We start from the raw sequence: 22,837 nt of genomic DNA, 5'->3' as shown, positions 1-22,837 counted from the left end.
TGTGTTGTTTTGATTTAACCAAGTATTCACATAATACTTGAGATGTTTGTGAATTACCGATTCAGTGGCATAATTAGGATGGGTTAGGCAGACAAGTTCCCTGCGTGTCAGTAGCAGAGAGTGCAATACTTTGGAATAAATAAATAGTATTTTTGAATAAGTACCTTTTTTAAATTTAATTTTTCAAAACTAAATTAAAATAACTGAATATACTAAGAAATCTCGAAATTTCCAAATACAAATCACTAAGTACCTTGCATTAACTTCGTTTCTGGCATTTCTAATTAAATCATGACAATTTGAAAATGTTTCTTTTTATTAATAAGCAAATTCTAATATATCGCCATAATATAGATGGAAACATGAAATTATTATTAGATAAAACAAAATTAACATGGAAACGGGCTTACTGTAAATATGATTAGCAGTTCATATTTCTATAAACTAAATTGAATTATAAGAGCGGAAATAAATTTAATAATAAAATTGCCCAGATACAAACATTATAAGCAGTAAGAACTATACCGTGATGAAAGAGGACTTGGATGTAATAAGGAATTATTAATCTAATATTTTTGTTGCGTTTTGAGCCTGGAATGAACATGTTTTCTTGTAAATTCATCAAACAGAAGAACGACGTAAGAAACTTTGATAGATTTTTTTTTATTTGTCCCATAACAATGCAATGCACTTGAAAACAAATTCACTGGAGCTATAGGTCTATTTGTATTTCTCAAATTAAGCAAGTTAGCTAGTCATATAATTAATAATTGCTTAATTATTGCAAAGTATTTGGTATCGAGTAATTAATTGAACAAATTCTCTACATAATTTCGTTGAACTTTAGATAAGAATTATGTTACAATTTCAAAATATTTTTTTATGTAATGAAAGTTTAATGCCAAATTTTCAGCTTCTCAAAAAATGTAAAATTTTAATCTTATTGTCTTCATTTAATTTCACGGTAATATTGCTGAATTTAATCTCAGTTTGTAATTTCTGTATTAATCAGAATAAAACCAGAGAGTTAATCAGTTTTCTATTCCTCTTTTTCATATTTCTAATGATAGCGGTGTTGATGTTGATTTCTGAGTTGTAAGTTAAAGAAATAGGTCTAATTTATATTTCAGCAATGAGAACTACAGCTGCAAATCACACTAGTAATAGTTTTAAAAATTTGTTAAAACTGGAGAAAAATTGAACAAACATATGTAGTTATTGAAAATATATATATTTTTAAATTTTAAGATGGTATAAAAAGCATTTTTAGGTAATAATATTTTCAGAAGTTATTACTAAGAGTTCGCTCAATTTTCGATGAATTCAAGTTATGAAAAATCGACGTGAAGTGCAAATTACCACATCCAAAACATGTTTGAAACAAGTTTCATAATATTAAGTCAAATTGTTTGACCTGTAATGTACCAATTCAGACACTAATCAGATATATAAATATCCGCTCTTAGTATAGCAAAGATAACTGTATAATGTATACTAAATACGGTTCTTTCCTCCAAAAGGCATCATAATGATATATTAAAATATCTTCGTTTCAAAAATTGCCAATGAAATTTTGTTAAACTTGCCCAGAAAATGTTTGATATATTGATTTTTTAAACCTCTTGAAAGGGGTTTGAATAAGAAATTCAAACAATTAATTCTTCGAAACATTTGAATTGTTCTGGTATCCTTAGGAGCTCTTCTGAAAAAATTACATATAATGAACGTTTCGATTTATCAATTATTACGTTTAAAATATAATTTCAAATACTCTTGTGCATTTTAGCAACATTGATGTTAACAGTTGCCTGTATAGCAAATACATTAACTAAACTATTTTTAAGAATAAAATAATCTTGTGACTAATTGAGATGCATTGACAAGATGCTGGGCCATTTTATTCAAAAATGTTGAAATTAAACTTAAATAGTTTTATATAAACTCTCCTTCCTTACACAGTAATGTCTTTTTTGGGGGAAAGGGGGAGGGCAAATAAGAAGATTGCTATTTAAAAAAAGGGGGAAAGGGACATGGTTTTGATATTTGCCTTGGACGCCATTTTAAATAGGTACGCCTTATGTACTGGTCATTTTTGTATCGAATTATGTCTGAATTACTTAGACTGTGAGCTTAAAATTACAATTTTATGTTCTAACCTCACTTGTATTTCGCAGTTAAGGGGTTAATGAATATAATATCAGTAAATAAAAAAATGTTTGATAGACTTTAATATTAGAAATATTTTAATGTTTTATTTATTATATATTCTATTGATTTTAGGTCAAGCAATTTTTAATTCAAAACTTCAAGAAAAGGAAAGGCTAGCATAAATGTCCCCAAACTTACTTCTTTAAAAAAAGGCACAATTTCCTCATCGTCTGTTTAAAAATCGTTGTATGAATAAAAAGAATAACAGGATTTACTTGTACTATAATGGGGAAGTTCTAATTTTCTTTTTCCCACAAATATTTAAAATTAACTACTTATTTCATGTTCAACTTTCTAATTATTTTGAGTATTATTTTAAAAGTGGGATGATAATTTTGTATATAATCTTTAAAGCGTTTTGATAATCCATTCAATATTTAGCAATAATATCTAATGTAAATACAGTCTGTAATTCGAGTATTTTTTGATAATTTCTTGAATCCCAAAATACATGAGAAATAATAAAGCTATTTTGTTTTGCCTTCATCATCAAATCACAATCGTGGCTGACCAAAGGCCATAGAAATTTTTCACTCAATATTCTAAACCATCTCTTTCTTCACTGCGATTTTTCTTATATCTTTCAGATTATATAATTATGGAATTTTCATCAGCTGTATATTTTTAAGAATTCAGCAAATTTTCTAAAACAAACAAAAAACAAAAAAAGAGTAAGTTCCAATAGATATAATACAACTTAAGAGAACTGAATGACCATCATGTTGAACTGTTATAAATTTCTAATTTATTCATAGGAAATAAATGCTCTTACTAAACTCTGATCTTTTTATTTTTAAAAATGCAATTACCAATGCATATCAAATCGCTTTTTCTACAATCTTTTAATAATAATATGCATTAAATCAGCATTACTAATAATTAAATTAGAATGTCATTGTCATAGATAAACTCACTTATTTGTATTACAATCATTGAATATTTTTTATCAGTTCTGATTTTTTTTTCTCTTGTTAATATTGTTTTATTATAATAGATTTTGTAATTTAAATATGAATTTATTTCAAAATAATGTTATTTAAATTTCAGATCAAGAAATTAACTAAATTTTATCAGTATTCTTCATCAGTTGTAATCATCTCTGGAAAGCATTGTGAATAGGCATGACTCTCATCCAAGATCTTGTGTTCATCTCTTCGGAAATGTGATTGTTTTTGAACTGGATATAACATGACATTTAGAATATAAGAAGTCGTTTTTTCTCTCATACATGCATCCAATTTTGATTGATGCAGTGATAGTAAATGTGCATGTATGTCAAATTAAGGAGGAGAAGGTGAATCTCTTATGACCCGATAGAAATTGAATGCACATCTCATCATTTTTATGTGCGTCTGTCTTTGACCCTAAGTGTTCTTTTCTGATTATGTTTTAAAATCAGTATTCTTATGCAAAAAACATGTGTAAGGTGATGGTTGAATTGTATTTAGAGCAGTGATGTAGCGAGCACGGAGCAAGGGATGCCTCGAACGTCAAGAAAATAGAATATTGCGCTTATGCCAGTTTTAAAAGACGAGGGGGGGGGGGGCATTCCTTGGACGTCCTTTATCGTTGCCAAACCACTGATGGTGACTGTGGACAAAATAATCATTTTAAGACCCGAGCGCCTCTTACTTCGCTACGTCATTAAATTAGAGAAGCAAATGATAATCACACGAATTTTGATCAGATCTTTTGACATGTGAAAAAATGCATCATATGCAAGCACTTTTATGCCGATGCTATTTATTTTAATTTGCATTTTTGTTAATATATACACAAACTATTTATCTTACCAGATGCAATGCATTTCTGAGTTTAGCATTAAATAAGGAGTACCATTTAATGGATTTTATTTATTTTGTTTAGATAGACTGCCAATGAATTTTCAGCTAATGTTAAGTTTGATTTTTTTTATTTATTTATCAAAAAATTTTGAGTAATTTGATACTTAGTATTAACTTTGAGCTGAATAAATTTCCCCGTATTAAATGTTTCTAAGTATATCATTATTAATAGCAATGAATTTTTAGCATGTGTTTTTAATATACTGTTTAATTTTATGTCAGATATGAATATTCACATGTTCGTGAAAATAACTTTAGATTACTTTTTTCAGTTATTTTTACAATATCTGAAATATATAATAAGTTCCTACATGGAGGCTGTGGTATTATTAGTTTGTAATAATGCATTTAAAATGATTATTGAAGCAATTTAAATAATTTTAAATTTATTTTTGTGATTCAAGATGTTTATCCTGTGGCTGTATTTTTCAGTGTATTATATTTGATACCTATTTAATATCATTTGTTAAACAATACATTTATATTTATTTAATATATGTAATTATAGATGTAAATTCTCTGAATTTGTAAATACTGTCTTTGTGATGTTCGGTTCTAACTCAAGCTGTTTTTCTTTTGACGTGTCTACCTCATCTTATGAGAACTTTTGAATGTAAAGTGTTATTTATTTAGTAATTTTTATTTTTGTAAGGTGAAGATGAAATCTCATAATTTAATTTTTTTTTTCCTTCGCACTGCCATTTTTCCTTCTATCATTTCATGTGTCGATTCTGAAGCATCTTCAGCTGTTACTGCGGCATTACTCATTCAGCTGCAAGTATCTGTCATGGTTGATGTCAGTGTTGTTTCAAATTGTACATAACCATGTGACACTGCCAAAATTTTTACCCATATGGTGTGGACCAATAGTGTACATATATTTGTATAAATGATTTAAATGAGTGAATGCGGAAGAATAAATGGTAACTGCCTTTTAAAGAACACGATGCATAAAATGTGTTCTTTTTGTAATAAGATTTACAAGGCGGAAATTTTCTTTTATTAATTTTTGGGTTTGTATGACATTCAAATTTTTTAGTTCGATTTTATTAGATTTTCTTATAATAAATTTTCGTAGCACATTGTAAATGTTGTTGTTATTATTTTGCAATGATATAAGTTTGATCTGCCAAAATAATTTTATTTTACTCTTAACTGCCGAGTCTAACAGTACAATTTTTAGATTGTGCGAATCTAGTTTCCAAAATTATTTGATAATTATGCCTGTCAAATCAATTTTATGTATACATGCTATCTCCAGCCCTTGTTTTTATGTAAATGACCTTTATCAATCAATGCAGAAAACTAATAAAAATGTATATAAAATGAGGGGTTTTTTTTCTGTTATCCAATTTAATAAATTTTATGTGTTTTATTTTCTGTGCTTATTCTCTAAAAATATGTTTTTTTAAAGAAATAAAATTAAGATTATCATTGAATCAAAGACTTTCTAGATTGGAGTTAAGTTGTGAAGCATATTATGAGGATCTACAATATGTAGCTTTAATTATAACTGGATTGCTACTAATGAAATTGGAGGCATAAAAAAATCAGCGGAAGGTGAATGATAATTTAACTTTGATTCCTTATAGTTCAAAAACAGATTTTACCATCCAATGTAAAAATAAATTATTCTAATTAATTTGCTAGTGAACATTTTACATGAAATATATTGCATACGTTTCATTTAATGTATGGTACATAAATTAGGATATACTATGCTTTTTTGACTTAAGGGGATGAGAAATCGCATGCAAAAACACATCAATACGTCATTATTAACGAAATTATATTAAAGTAAAGAGGATAAAGCCACTTTAATTATTAAAAAAAAATTCCCATCATAATCATTTTTTTTAAATTAATTTTGGAAGAAACAAAAATGGGGATTGCTATCTGTTGTCCCAGGACACCTAAATCAATAGTTATGGCCTTGGTAGGATGCCTTTCTATAACCTCGGCCGGGACTTTCATCTGTACAATGTATCAGTCATTTTATATTTATTTATAATATATACGATTTTTAAAAGAGGAATATTTTGGGATTTTAGGGCCATGCTCAAAGAAAATAGATGCAGAAATTTTCTCAGTATTGTATTATCTAAACCAATTCAGTAGGTGATGTTCTTAGCAGAAATTTATTTGACACAGCAAACCATTGGAGTGGGAATATGTAGAGGAAACTAGGGATTTAATTAAATTTTCTTGTAATTTCCGAATATTTTAATGCACAAAATATCAAAAGACATTTTTTAAGAAATGAAATATGCTTAATTAATATTTCATTAAATCGCTTGTGATTAAATCTCTAAGGGTAAGGAATTTTGATCTTAGATATAAATATATATTTGTTTTCATAATATATGCGAAATCCAAATAAATTTAAAATGATTGAACTGGAAATAGCTTAATAATTAACAAATATTAAACTAAATATAAAACGCAGTTTAACTAGTGAAAAATCTATGTGGAATGATTTCAATCAACGTAAAAAATTGACTTTGAAGATCTTTATAATCAAGCATCGAAAAAAGCGTGAGGTACAGAAAACAATAGCAGAAGGCTATGAAACCACAAAGAATATCATGAAGAAACTCCTAAACTTTATAATTGCATTATAAATATGATTACGATTCCAAGTTTTTCTACTTGCACCTCCCGCAATTTTTGTTTTGGCGTCCTTATTTTTAATAAAAATATTTCTCCCTTTTATTACTCTGACAAAGGCATTTTCTTCTATTCATTATTTTCCAGTCATTAATCTTAAATTATTATAATATTTATTGCGGCTTAAAAAAGACGTAAAATATGTGTACGTAAGCTTTAATCAACAATCAAGCACAACACAGCATGTAAGAGACTAAACCAAATCAGTAGTTTTATTTAAGCTAACATCCATAATCCTATACAGTTATACAAGAGAATTAGCTTTTACTAAAATTGTAGACTTCTAAGGGAAAAAAAAAATTCTAATCGAATAAGTGATATTCCTATTCTAAGATTAAAATTTAACTAATTAAATTTGAATTTTAATCACATTTATATTTTAACTTTCAATGAATATTTATTTTCTTATGATCTCATTGTATTTTGTTTTCTTTATAAAATTGCTTGATTCTCAATTTTAAAAAAAATATTACCTATTCTTGCTACATTTTGTTTCCAATTTTTAGTCTTTAATATATTTTATAATTACAAATTATATTTCTCAAATTAGTTTCTAGATGTCACCATCTCTGTGAAATCAAATTTTAGCTAAATTAATATGATATTTAAGAACTCTATAATTATTAAAATATTTTATTTTCAATGAGATCCAATTGCTGAACAAAATTTCAAAACTCTAGTGTATGACGAAGTGAGTGAAAATCGATTGCAAAATTTCAAATAAACATGGAGCATGCGAGGTTATGTAAAATATTAGAAACATTTTTCAGGGTTAGAAATATCGGTCACCCTGCAAAATCTATAAATCTAAAGTGCTGTTAGCTGCTAGATATCCTCTTCAACTTAGTAAATTGACTTACTTTACTTGTGTCTACTTAGAAGAAATCTTAATATTATACATTATCTAATCAGCAAAAATGTGGATTTGATTACCTTTTTGGAACCAGAGAATGGGAGAAAGCAAACTTACAGTGATATAACAAAATCCCCTAATCTTTTTCAGGTTTCGAACCTAATCACCCTGAGTTACAATCTAGTGCTGAAACCAATCTACCAAATCAGGTAGCTTTAAGTTTACATGCATATTCTAAACAATCATATGAAATTTCACCAAGAAAAACTTTCTTCTATTAATATTATATAGATTCTTACCTTAAATATTGGCGTCAGTGCGGTGAACTTCAGATAGAAATATTCTAAGTTAATAGAATTTTAATCTTCCTCATTTATATTTTCACTTTTAATGAATGTTTAGAAACTTACTTTTTATGCTATTCATTGTGGCTTAAAAAAATGACGGAGAACATATAAGTCTTAACCGGGTATCTAAAACAATCACACTGATACTGCATTGCCATACGCAAACCATTAGCAAAATCAAGCGATTACTTTTAAGCTTACGTCCAGATTTTTAAAAATCACTTGAAGAAAATTACCTTGAAAATTTCATCTTGAAGAAAATTGCCTTCTATTAGTTAATGTTGCACATTTTCTAAGAATAAATATTCTAGTTTGTATTAATAATCTTATCATTCCATAATATTCTTATTTTCAGTTACTTTTACCAAAATGATACAGCAAAATCGTAAAGCCCTAAGATTTTGATAAAAATACACAAAATCAACCGGGATTTTGATCACATTTTGACATTTAATGAATGTTTGATTTTTTTTTCTCATGTTTTTATTGCCAGTTTTTACTGCAGTAATAAATATATAGTACATTAATAAAGGTTTTTTTTTGTTATTTTTTACTTTTTTGTCTTTAATATATTTCATTATTCATAATTATTAATATTATGGAATATAAAAAAATATTTATCAAAGCAAATTATAGATAACACCATCTATATGAAATAAATTTTTAGCTTAGTTAATATATTAATTGATAACTAATGAGATTATTAATTACCATGATAATGAGCTTTAAAATTATTCAAATATTCTGTTGTCATTGGAAACCATCAACTGTATGAAGTTTCGTAATTCATGTGCATGACGAACAGAATGAAAAATCGATTAAAAAATTTAACATTGCAAACCTGAAACATGCGAAGTGAAACAAAAGTGTTTAAAAAATATGCAACATTAAGTAACAAAAATTAACATCTGAAATATGCTGAGTTAAGTAAATAATAGAAATAACAACAATGGAGCAAAGAGCTTAGTATCTTCAATACCGCATTAAAGAATTTTGGGTTTTGGAAAATTAGATTAAGACAGAAAAGTACTAAACAAACAAAGATTTTAAAAAGTTTCACTAAACTAGTAAAGCCTAATAGGTTACTTCATTCCCGTAATTTTTTTTTTATCTGTAGATTAATAAATTATATTTATTCGGGATAAGAAAAACTTGAACCTAGAAAAAGAGATCTGAACCGAAATGGCGAAAACATATAAAATCAAATCGGGCAATGATAAAAAGTTCTCTCAAAAGATTTTTATTAAATTAAAATATTATAAATCGTTCATTTATGCGCGAGGAAAATAAATTGGAATTAGTAAATTTCAATTCTCTTTAATATTTTTATTTCACTAATTTGAAATCAAAAGAAAACAATTTTTAAATAATTATTCGCAAATAAAAACTAACAAAACCGTTAGAAATTACATTAAAAATCAAGGCGAGGTGCTCCTTATAGAACCTTTTAATTTGATTGTTTGTGTTACAATATTAGCGACATTGCAAAACAGTAGTGGTCAGTCAGATTCAAATACTACTGATTTCCACCTGACCCTGGAGATGACATTCTCCTCTGTGACATTCCAACTGATCCTGAGCTTTGATAAAGTTTTCTTCAATTCAAACATATCTGTATCAAATCAACTCATGTGTTTTTGAAGCTTTTTTTAATGGAGTCAAGTCTTCCTAACTTTGCTTTTTCTATAAAACCGTAAAAAATAATACTAACAATTCCTTAGAATTAAGATATTGCACACATCAAATTATTGTTCGCTAAATATAATTATATTTTGCCATTATATAAAATTATAGATTAAAATATGTTAAAATCCCCAGAGCATGGAAAAGCTGAAAATATACGTCGAAATCCCCGAAATGCATATACCTAGATACCATTACAATGGAAATCCCTTCCAATGCATCATATAACCGAACAAAATTATCTACCTCTCATAATTTGAGAAAACTATTCAGAGTGAAGTTATAGAAACTGAAGGAGTAAGTAAAAAAAAACCTCAAACAGTTGACCGATTTCTGTAATAGCGCTTAATACAACGGCTTAGATTAGTAGTCCCAGGTTTGAAAGCAGTCACACTGAGATATCAAATGGGACCAATCAGCACGTACTCTGAAATCGTACGATTGCAGTCTACTTCTTGTTCCAGATTAAGGTATACAGGGATCAAGAGTAGACTGGAGATCTCCAGTAACGAAAGTATTTTTCGAAATTCAGTTTGACTGACTGGAAATTCTTCAGCTATTTACCGAATGTATAGTACACTGATTATAACAGTAGATTACAATGACTGAGTGTTTATCTCTATTTCTTGCCGTTTCATATTTAACAGGTTGCTGCCACGACTCAAGTCTATGATAGTAGTAAATGTACGGGTATTCTATAAATATAAAAATCTAATAATATACTAAAAATATTATGTTGAAAACAATAAAATAAATCATTTTTTAGAAAATCACGTGAATACAAAATTAATTTGAAGGTAATGAATGTTTATATATTATATAAAAACTCATAACATTAAAAAATATATAAAATATTGTTTTAAGAGTTATTTTGAATGAAAATTTTTAAAACATTCAGAATTCTTTTTGCTTTGGCACAATCATAACATTGGACCTTTGGCGCATTATTCTTGCATAGTGCGGCTTAACTTTTCTGCTGCAAAACGCGCATTGTCTTGGTTTGAATTTTATAGAAAAGTGATCGACATTTTTAAGACGGTTCTCGTTAGAAAAATCTATATCACTGTTTATTTGTTTTTTTGAAATATTGGCGATTTCTCCTTTTATGATTTTCTTCATTTTCCATTGAAATCAGTTCTCTCATTATTTTCCACGAGATTCTTTTAAAATTCTAGAATCTACTTAAAACTCTGACAAGACAGTAAAAAAAATGAAAGAGTTGAAGAAAGAAATTTATAAAAAAAAAAAAAAAATGAAAAAACATTCCTTGGCATTGCTTTCGGCTCTGTCAATTTCGTACAGTTTTTTTTTTTTTTTTTTCAAATGGTCGAAATAATTCAAAAAACATATTTATCTATCTATATATGTATATATATATGAAAATATTTACTGTTTTAATATTACTCTCTCTAGAAAATATTTAGTCCATCTCTTTCCTCTTTTTCCTTACTGGGTAAACAAACACAGCTGCAAGAGTATGAAACTTATTAGTAGAACTCACCAAAACGAAGTTTTACGAAGGCGATGTTGCCAATTCGCAAATATCTTTGAAAAATTACAAAATGAAGTATTCGAATCGACGTAATTTGTTTATTAATCACATACTTAGTACATCATACGCATGAAGAGGGGAAAACATATAGGCCAACTTGAAAAAAAATATTTTGCATCGCTTAAAGAATTTTTAATTGAATGCATAAAAATAGTCAATTTTCTTGAGCTTTAAACGCAATCAAGTAATCCAATATTGCCGTGCTGCCATCTAGGAATCGTAAATGGAAGATGAATAATTGATTTTACAGGGTTTTGCTAAAATAAATGCTTGCGCATTTAGAGGGGGGGGGGGTATAAAATGGTGTTGCCCAAATTATCACTTACTCTGCAAAATTTTTTCACACGTTAATAATATTTATGAATTTTAAAATATTAAATAATAAATATTTACAGTTTTATTTCAAAAAATATTTGCAATGGTTACCTTCCAAATTAAAACACTAAAAGCGAAGAAAATTACTAGTGGAATTCATTCGTAAAAATCATTTATTTTCATATAAATAATATTCTATTGCCAAATTTGACTGCCAGAAAACGTTTTACGGTTCTTTAGATACGTTTCTATATGATAATAGAATTATTTTTAGAAAAGTAATTTCTCTTAGTAATTTAATATTAAATAAAGCGCATCATAGTACCACCAAAGCATACAATTTAATTAATGTAACTAAAAAATTATTCCAAGGAAAGAGCTGTAATTTCGATTGATCGTTTAAATGATGTTCTCCGTCAATGTCTGTCAAAATTATGGAGTGTTAATAATTCCCAAAATTTGAAATATCAGTTTTGATGAATTATACTATATTCTAAAAATTATTTTTAAATAAAAAATGTAAGTGGATTATCTATAAATAACAATATTATTAACACAACACAAAAAATTTCAGATCAATACATATTTCATCTTTCGAGATATAATTAAAAGTTCGTATTATTTACTTAACATTAGAGACTCAAAATTTGTCTATATTTTTGGAAGCATGTAGACTTAACAATTAAGAAATTTGAAATTTGAGCATTAATCTTAATGCAATTTTGAAATTTGTCGTTAAAAGTTGGTGCTGCTATTCTGCTATTAAATTAACTCTATTCTGCTATTAAATTAACTAATTTCAAAATTAGAGCATAATTAACTCTTTGAGCTCGGAAAAGTAATTCGATGCATAATAATTCGCATAATACAAAGACTTGTTTATTGCTCCGAAAAATAAATATGTATATAATTGCTTTAAGTTTAATTCTCCCGTTTGATTAATTTGCATCTTCTTACTACACTGCAGGTATTTTTAACAATCAAAATTAAATTAATTAATTAAACGTCAAAATGATGCCCCGTCTTGAATGTGAGGGAGATTCACTATCCGAGTGCAAAGGGTTAATTGTAAACATACTCACAAAACATTTTTAATCTCCAAAAATTTAGAAAACCTTGCATCCTTTCAATTCCTACGGAAAACTTAGATTTGGAGAGGAGAAGCATCCGTTATGGTGGTTGTTTTTCGCTTCTTGAGTACAAAAATGATGACAGTACTCTCTAGACGTTCGCCGATGATCAGCCGTAACTCCGTATGAGGGGTTGGCACATGGTCTTCTCGTAATGAAGGCTATTGTACGTTGACCACGGTTCTCAAAGCTATTTTCTGTAGTGTCATTGAGTTCACGATTCAGTTATTCAGCTGGACACTTGGGAAAGAATTTATCTGTGTGGTTTTTGGTTATATCCTCTCATCCCCAAAAGGGTGCACATCGATTAGATGAATGAGAAACGGCCCTTCCGAGTATGCGTGGGTTTGCTTTTCCTGTGGGTGCAGTAATGGTGGTGTGATTATTTAGGGCCCTATTTTCGATGACGGGACATACCACCTAAGCAAGGGCTCTGTGTATGAAGCGGTGATGGTTATTTTGTAATAGGCCGCAGTAACCGTATTTCTATATGCTGCGATCCTGTAATTCACTATTTCGGACTCCATTGTAATATTTTATTGGAATAAAATATCAGGAAATATATTATTTTCGATTTACTACACTTTCATTTAGAAAGTAGAAGATCATATAGCATATAAAATTCAAATGCAATAAAAAAATTCAGAAAGTAATGAGGGAAGAGACGAAAGAAAAGTTTGAAATTTTTTTTTAGAAAAATAATAATGTAAAAATAAAAAGAATTTCGTGAACAAAAATGAATACAAAAAAAATTGTTCAAGATTTTTTTTTTTTTTTAATAACAGTAAATTATGCTAAATTTTTCTTTGAAATGAAAAATGATGCTCTGTACTTTCACTTCAAGAAAATTAATTAATTTAATTAATGTATAAATCTGAAGTAATCAGATTTGTATATATTTTTTCTCTTCGTCTCCGTTATTAAGGTGACTTACTGTCATATAGGTAAACCCATACTTTAGAATAAATGAACAATTCCGAAAGGTAAAGGTAGAACTTTTCGTAAGTTAAATTAGAAGATCGTAATTAAGTAATCTGAATTAAATTTGTTTTAATTGCAGTACTTTAATAATTCTTTTACCATTGTGATTATAAATTTGATAGAAAAATATGCGATTAAAAGACATTTTATCTCATTCAGAAGGAATTCAGAATAATTTATCTCTTAGTCATCCATTACAGAGAGAAGTATTTTTTTCGAGACAATCGTTATGTGCAATATTTCAATAGAAAAGGGAAAAGAATATTAAATATCTTTTGCTAATACACAGAGTTTCACATAGATTTTACTGATTAATATTCAAATCTCTACATTTATTCGCATCGTAATTACTGAGAGAGATTTCAAAAGAAAATTATGGGCTGTATTTTTATACAGAAATCGACAGTTGAAGTCATCCCTAGCATGGTGCAAAAGAAATTTTTGCGACACCTTAATATTATTGTTATTAATTAAATTTTCAAATCATATTGAAAACAAAAGAGGATTAAAGCAGACATCCAAGAAAAAACTTTCTTTAGACTATTACCGACAACAAAGAACCCTTTCTTTTTTTTCGGTTATTATCAGCATCATATATGGAAAAATATCATAACTTTATTTCATAATAACAGTGAAGATTACCGAAAGTTATGATGATAAAATCATGATAATACTTCAGTGAAATTTAACTTTTACATCAATACACAGATGAATGAAAGTACAATAAGCAAGCCAAAAGAAATATCAATATGAAAACCAAGAAACTAAAAAGAAATAAAAATAAGTTAAGATTTTTAAAAAACATCCCGCCCTGAAGACTTTATGAAAAGCCACCTCCATTCAGGGATTCAAATAAGGATTTCTTCGGAAAGCGACCTGATTTTTGTCTAAATATTAGACCCTAGTGATCGTAAAATCTCATCCATGAGGTCCAGGAAGAAAGAGAATTATTAGACATAAAATGCAGGAATTAAAAGCCATAAATTACTTAGAGAACATAAAAAAATAAATTCGAATTCAGAATAAAAACAAAATCCTCAAATAATGATTTAAACATAACAAAACACCAAAACACGAGGGAAATACACTTAGTTTACATCTAACCATGGAGAATATAGAAATACTTAAAGGTGGAAACTTTGCTAATGAAACAATCCAAACACTTGCAAACTGCTGCGTTTATGGTAGATGTATTAATGAAATCTCATGAATTTGAAATTATTTGATAAACGCTTTGAAATACTTTTGAAAGACAGTTTTATTAGAATTAAATTATGAAATGCTTTACTGGAATTAAAATGATAAAAATTTAGTTTTAGATTGAACAAGAAATATAAATCTAATATATATCTCTATCAAATATCAGAGATAGATTCAACAGTTAATAATTTTCAAATAAATACAAATGTTTCAGACTCAACAGCTGACCGGCCTTGATAAAAAGATGGAAAGAAAAAAAAATATGCTACAAATATTTATAAACCTATTATTTAATTTTTTCGCTTGAATTCTTAAAATACAAAAATCTGATACTGATATGAGAAAAGAATAACACGCCACCTTATTTTATTGATAGAAAAGGATATGATAATTCGTTCAGTTTGTATGAATTGTTATTTGATGACAGACACTTATATTTCATAAAATTTGAGTTTTTGTTGTAGTGCACCAAATATATTTATAAACAAATGCTTGGTAATAACTCCAGCAGATGGCGACACGAAAGCGTTGAGGCCAGAGAAACTGCTATTATTATTCCAACTTCTTAAATATAAATTGATCGGCATTCTCAGCTTTGTTTAAAATTGTTTTTATAACTTTTAATTCCTCTCTGTTTCTGATATTTCTTTTTTTAAGCTTTATTCTTATATTTATCACATCTTTCTTCTTTTTTTTTAAATAAATAATGAATTCTTTTAAACGAATATAATCAAAATTAAATTAAAGAGAAATTAAAAGAAATAATTAAACAATCAACATATTTTATTAAAAATGTGAAGTATGAAGGTTTTTTTTAAGTTGAGGGATAAAATTTTTAAATGCATCATAATAATCGAATATTTAGATTTATAGTTATCTGTTGATAGATTAGAGAACTAACTATGGAAATACTAAATTAATACTACTTATATCAAACAGTTTAAGAATCTCTTAATATGGAATTTTTATTTACGCTTCCCTCATAAGCATGTGATATGTAACTCGAAATTGAGATATTAAAAGCATTAAAACAATGTTCTGAAAGGAATTAATTAATTCATATTGGTCTCTATTAATGCATAAAAATATGCAATATCTAAAAGGTTTTATATGTTAAGGTAATAAAAGTTTAAAAAATGAATTTACACTTAATTAAAACAAAAAGTTTAAAAGAAATTACTAATAAATTAAGTACACTTGTAAAACGAAACTAAGCTATATATATATATACACACACACTTTTACTTAATTAATTCTTATGTATGTATGTATGTATGTATGTAATCAATTGGAATTTTTTGTGACACATTATTTTAATCACAAACAATGTAGTTTACAGTTAGACAAATTAATGTTAAGGCTTGTAATACTGGCATAAAATCAGAGGATTCAATTATATCAAATTAATTAAAGAGATAACCTAAGAACTCTAGACATCGATTAATAATTAATGGATCCTTTCCTCCAAAGCACATCCCTTCTACCAATAGAGCAGGATAAGGATGCCATATAAGGACATTTAATTATCTGTTTCGTCTAATTTCAATTCTTAGCATTTCTTATTAGTTGTTTCATTGCTTAGCTTCATAGTATATTATCTTGCTATGCGATAAGTAGTGTAAAATCTTTCTATTCTCTTTTACATATCTTCTTTATTCATTTAATGACTCTAGGGACACCTCGAGCAACAGAATGAGATGCAATCAGGTAAATAGTTTCCTAGGTAACGCAGTAAGTTGTGATAGATTGTTTAGTGATCCAATTTTAGAAACGGAACATGCCAAGCTATGATGTATAGACTCAATGGATAACATGCCGTGATAGAGCCGCATAGTCCACATTTATTTTGCCTGGAGGCCAGTCACTCATATTTGTATGGAGGAGTTGTACCTCTGCGTAGAAGTTGTATTTTGTCCTATAGAAACATTTAAATTTATGAAGAGTACATTAAACTGAATCAAACTATGTTAAAATTAGCTTTTCTGAAATTCTTCAGCGAAATTCTGATATTCTTCTTCTTTCACCCTCCCCCGCCCCTCAACAACCCAAGACTACCAGTGAAAGAGTACGAAACAAGAATTTTAATTATATAGAAGAAAATATAAAATGATTCAATAGATATCTTCTTTCTGTTTTTAATAAAGGAATTGTTTTGATTTTTAACTTAAAAATTCACATGGCGACAAGATTATTAAAAAAAAAAAAAAAAACTGCAGTAAATCTAAAAATGATTCACTCGAAAATAAAGATATCGACAAATAAATTAAATGAAATTGGATGCCAATATGCTATAGAAATGGAGAGAGCAAGTGACCACACTGACAGATTTAAAGAGCTTTGTTTAAAGAATCGGCAGATTCGAGAAAGTAAAACATCTCTTGGATTTTCTATTCGTGAGAGTCGGATTTGATAAGGTATATCTTGGCATCACATATTTGGCCCAAATCAAATCTTTCAAATCATAAATACGTTACGCTTTACTGTTTGATATTAGAAAACCCTCAGTCCATGAATTTCAATAAAAAGCATCTTCATGACAAGATTTGTATATTATTTCCCTTACACTTTCATGCAAAGAGAGCAAAATACAACCATTTCTTTATATTTTAAAAGTATGAAATGTTTGATATAGTATAATTTGATTCACATTTGGCTTTAAAGCAGTTCTTCATTTTAATTGTTCGTCCTTTATTTTTCTAATGCTAAGGGAAAAAAATTATTTATATTTTTTGTAACTAAATATAATGTAAAATAATTATAATTTGTGGAAAAAATTTCTCATTTCTTTCTTTTTCTCTAACTGCAATTCTAGATTTTCTTAGAACACTTTTTTATGGGCTTCACAGCTCATTTTTATTCTTCATTTGCCTATTTTCTATACAATGAAAAAAATGAAATCAGTTTTTTTTATATATACATTGTATAATTCTAAGAAAAAAATATAATCTTGGAAAACAATACGCTGTCGACAGTTCGACGAATTTCATTTTCTCTAGAACTCATAGTGTACCATTCGTTGTTATAAAAGGGCAGAAGCAACTGATCACGTCTTGCGCAATAAGTGGCGACATTATGCTTTCTCTACACAACTCTGTCTAATCCATTGCGTAACCTTCATTTACATTTTGAAAATCATAGTTCTATTTCAGATAATTAAAATTGTATATAATTTTGCAATGACTGACAATTTGAATATTTTTTGACATCTTTAAGGGAAAAAAATCTCTTAGAAAATAACATGGAAACAATTTTTCAGTGAATTTGATTTTTTCTGCGTCTTAGTCTATGCCATAATTATCTATAACAGCACATTAGCAAATGAATTCATCATTAATTGTATAACAAATGAAAACATGGCAATCATTCCACAAAACCCATGACAGCACAATCTATAAATTTGACATTCCATTTCATGTAATTTTGTAAATTTTTTTTGTTATAATAGTTCCATGGAAAAATTTTAAGCTGTAACAATAACTCCTTTAAAAAAATCTGATAGAAAGCAATACGAAATCGGCCATTCAACGCGTGTCACTCCACTATAACTCAATTCACACCATTCAGCTCTAAAAACGCAGAAGCAAATGAACCCATTGACAATGGTACGAGAGTGACAACATGCCACTCGTTCCGCACAACTCTGTCTGATCCATCCAGAGTGCTCATAAAATTTACAGATGGAAGAATCAGTTGATATAACGTAAAGATAAAACTCGACAAGTTCCTTCTCTGCTTTTTTGTTCTCTTATAAATATCTGATATGAAAACTGTTATTTCCAGCTCTATCCCATTATAATTCCCCCGAGACCTGGGAGGGCAGATGCTCGATTTTTGCAATTGAAGCTCACTGAATTCTGTTCATCACATTGTCTCTGGAGAGGGGGGTGGGGGCCTGAAAGGAGCAGAGGGACCGTCAGAACGCCTATTGTTCGTTGAGGGACTGCCGGGGTGGTGAGGGATCTGTTAATCCAAAATAAATAATGGTCGTAGTTAAACGAAGGATGTTGAGGTAAGTAATTCAGAAAGCGTGCTGTAAAGCAAGCAGGCTTTGATTGCGCCGTTTTTATTTTGATGCTGTATCTGTGTGTATTTAATTGAATGGTGCCTGAAGACGAAGCTAAAATTCTTTTAACAGTTTAACTTTTCAGTTTTCTGTACCACATATTTATACCACCCCCTTTTAAATTTGTGTCTTTGTTGTGCGAAGAAAGAGAAAATATTATTATAAGAATTTGACTCTGAGATTTTTATGAATCTGGAAATTTGGCCCATGCGTCATTAACACTGCCAACTTATTAATCTATTATCTTTTATTAAATATTACTCTATTAACATTCAAATTTATTATTGATATTAACTCTTCCAACTTTTACTGAAATAAATCAGTTTGATTAATTCATCAGGGTGAGATTTTAAAGGAAAAAATAAATTTTACCTTATTTAAGTAAATCATATGTTATAAAAAATGTATTGCTTTTTTATTTATTTATTTATTTTTTTCATTTGAACTCTGTTTTTAAAATGCATTTTCCACAAATATTTTTATTTTTATTTCTGTTGCATTTGTTGTATTTAGCACTAATTTTTATACAACTTTCAAAATTATTCTATTAGAATTCCATTGCATCATCTAGATAGTAAAATTTGTACTCAAATAATTGAATAAATGACAAGATTGAACATGAAAGGTTGCGCATCAACGGGCTTTCGGTTTTCTGTCAGAAATGTCTTTATGCAAGAAAATTTCGAGGTTAAAACTACTAATAATAAGATCCTGTTGGCTCATAGCAGTAAAAAAAGATATTCCACATTTGAAAATAAGTAATCAAATAGAGACCAGAAAAATGAATATATCATAATGTAAATAAAAACCAACTAAATTTTTAATGCCTATTTAAACTTTCTCTCTATACATATAGCAATAAAATCTTTAATTAGTTAAATTGGCTCATTCCATAGATCTAGTGTTATACTCCACTCAACTAAGAAAATAAACATCTACTGCATTTATGAAATTAAAACAGTATGCTAGGTTGATATAAAACGCTTATCTACAGACCTTACAAAACATTATTACTATACTCAATAATAAACAAAAGATTAACTCGTACAAATGATTAATATTTTCTATCACAATAGGCTGAAATATGTTCTTTGTGTCTGATGTGGACTGATAAATGTAGGTCAAGCTATAAGATGACATGCAAGTAAACGGTCACTTTTTTGTTGGACAAAATTAACCATAATTAAAATGTAATATTTACAAAAGAAAACCGAAGCACAAAATAATAAGCAAAAAATAAAATAAATAATCATTAAGTTTCACTAGAATCGGGTTTAGAAATGAAGCATTGTAAAATTTGGATTGTCGCCCTATCTAACATTGGAATCGGAAGAAGTTAGTAATGGTTACAGTTTGAAATGTGAATTCATAAGAAATAATTTTATTCAAATAAAAGTGTTAAAAAGGATTTTTGATTATATCTAAATTCTGAAAAAAGATTTTTAAAAAATGTTCCCCTTTAATTGATAGTTACAAAAGTTTTCATGAATTGCATAGTTATGTAATTTCATAAAGAATGCAATATGTAAGTTAATTCATTCAAAATTCAAAAAAGGTAACAAGCGGTCGAACCGCTACAATATACTTTTACAGTACAATTGTACAAATTACAGTACAATTTACTTCATAGGTACAATAGAGTTTGGTATACAGATTTCTTTTCATCAGCGATTATGAAGTGAAAGAACAATAATTGCAGTTTACTATGAATACTTAAGCATAGTATGTGCATATAGGTAACGTATGTAATAGTAAAAGTGGGCAGTTACTTCATAATGGGAATTTCTTGCAAAGACTTTCCATACTGTTTTTACATGTTGTATGTGATTCTTTGAACTTTTCATCTCCGACTGCCTTCCATAAAATGTTATCAATATTCTCAGTATTTTCACATACTTCAATTATATGTGAAGAGGGGAAAACTGTATCACTGCATCTAATTTGTAAAATTAAAATCCGTTTGAAACTCTATATGCGTCCACGTTTTAAATTTTTTTTCTTTTTTGTAATAATGGAATTTCATAATTTATTTTTACTCTCTTCCTAGTATTCTTAGCTAGCACATTAGGAAAAGAGTGAAATTTTGTATATTATTTTGATTTTTTGAAATTTTGCATATTTATGCACTCTTGATGAAAATATACTTTTTTGATATTTCCGAAACTTAATCCCCGGTTAATCGAGTAAATTAATTAAATTTTTATTCCTTAGGCTATCTGGTAATGGATTTCAAAATTACATAATGTATATAATTAAATACTGAAAGGTAGAAAATAATTAAAGCAAAAAAAAAAATGTTTCTTAGCATCTAATAAAAGTCTGTTTTTAAAAACTGTGTTTATTAAATTTATTTTCTAGATTTTTGAAATAAGTCTTCATAGTTTAGTTATATTAGCATTTAAATTAGAAACATTACGAGGGCTATTTTGGCGTGAATCTTGAACTGTGATCGGATGACGACAAAAAACACCTGAATTGGTATACTCTTTCGTCAGACCCCTACACCACATTTCGTTCAAGCGAAAATGGAAAATTTAACACTTCCAGGTACGTATAAACTGAGATAGGATTCGGTTTTGAACCTAGTACTTCCGAAGCCGAGACCTTACCACTAGGCCATCATGACACCAAAAGGCCTTCACAAAGCATCCTGTTTATTTACAAATACCCTACTTTGTTACCTGGCCAAACATAGTCATATACTAGAATAAATGGTCAGGCTTTATCTTTCAGAAGGGTAAATCCCATTTTCTCCTTCTCTGTATTTGCTTGGTTTAGGGTACCAAAACCCCTCATCTCGTCGTCACTCTATACATTTCAATTTTAGACTCAACCAAAACAAAAAGTAATAAAAAAAAGTCAGACTTTCAAGGTTCATAATAGCTTATAATTAAACTCATCAGTCCAATTTTACTTTTATGGAAGTAGTTACCACATAATTCTTTACTTGTCATGATGATTAGGAATAAAAATTGTGATTCTGACATTATTTTTATTAATCAAATATTCACTTGTAAATGACACCACAACGGAATTTCTTTCGAATCGACATGGTGTATTCGGAATATAACAGAAAATTAAAATTAATCTTAATGGAGATGTTAATAGGTTTAGTTTACAAAATTTGAAAAGATATATGAGGTGAAAATGTAATGAATGATTTTTTTTTTTTATACTCAGGAACAACAATCAGGAAAAAAAAGTCTGACAGGGAGAAAGAACATTAACTTTTATTTTAGTAATATTTTATAGTCAAGATGAAGTCATCAACTGGCAAATAACTCGGGTTCACTATAAAAAATTACAGAAAATAAAATCTGAGGATAAAATTATACGCCAAAATTTATTCACCTAACTTAAGTCGCCATATTCACATGCAGGCAGCAGATAAACCTTTTGGAGAATTTCACTCAAAATTTGGCACTAAAATGCAATTTAAGAGTCAAGGCCAACATCAAATTTAATGTAACTCATTCCGCTTCTGAGCGATTGTGTTCTCAGACATAAAGATGAACATAATTTTACAAATGGTTTTTCGAATTCAAGGAGATCAAAAACATGGAGATTCGTCAAAATCTTCGAATTGCTTGACGATTTTAATTTTCCCTTTGTTACTAACGTCTTTTTATTTTTCTATACGAAAAGAAAAATTCCTATTGAGATATGAAAAGATGGGAAGCCTACCTCATAAGACTTACTTTCAGGTAACTGAACATATAATGCTGTAGCGTAAGTACATGTTGATTCTGAACATGCATGTCAAATTGTTATTGTACTTTCTGTTATATATGCCAATGCTGCATGTTGCTACTGGAGACTGCTGCGCTCTAGTGGCAGAGCCTCAGCAAGGTTAGATGAGAAGTTGATTATTTAGCTACTCCTACGGTTCTTCCCCACCTCCTTATTTTCGTACACACACACACACACACACACACAAAAAAAAAAAAAAAAAAAAATCCTGTCTAGGTATGAAAGCATGGAGAGCCTTTCTCAC

The 22,837-nt window shown here is 28.3% G+C and overlaps 1 protein-coding gene across 1 annotated transcript in view; it reads left to right on the top strand.

Moving 5' to 3' along the window:
- LOC129958690 (A disintegrin and metalloproteinase with thrombospondin motifs 9-like) overlaps positions 1–5,376 on the top strand; it is a 241,905-nt gene extending 236,529 nt beyond the window's left edge. The window contains exon 37 of the mRNA XM_056071336.1: positions 3,256–5,376. The gene's annotated coding sequence lies outside the window, so the exon portion shown is untranslated. The remainder of the gene's footprint in view (positions 1–3,255) is intronic.
- Positions 5,377–22,837: the final 17,461 nt, after the last annotated feature.

The sequence above is a fragment of the Argiope bruennichi genome, chromosome X1 (genome assembly GCF_947563725.1).
Source record: "Argiope bruennichi chromosome X1, qqArgBrue1.1, whole genome shotgun sequence".
In the NCBI taxonomy this organism is placed as follows: Eukaryota; Metazoa; Arthropoda; class Arachnida; order Araneae; family Araneidae; genus Argiope; species Argiope bruennichi.
Note: the sequence above shows the minus strand (reverse complement) of the source record. Positions and strands in the feature narration are given on the sequence as shown.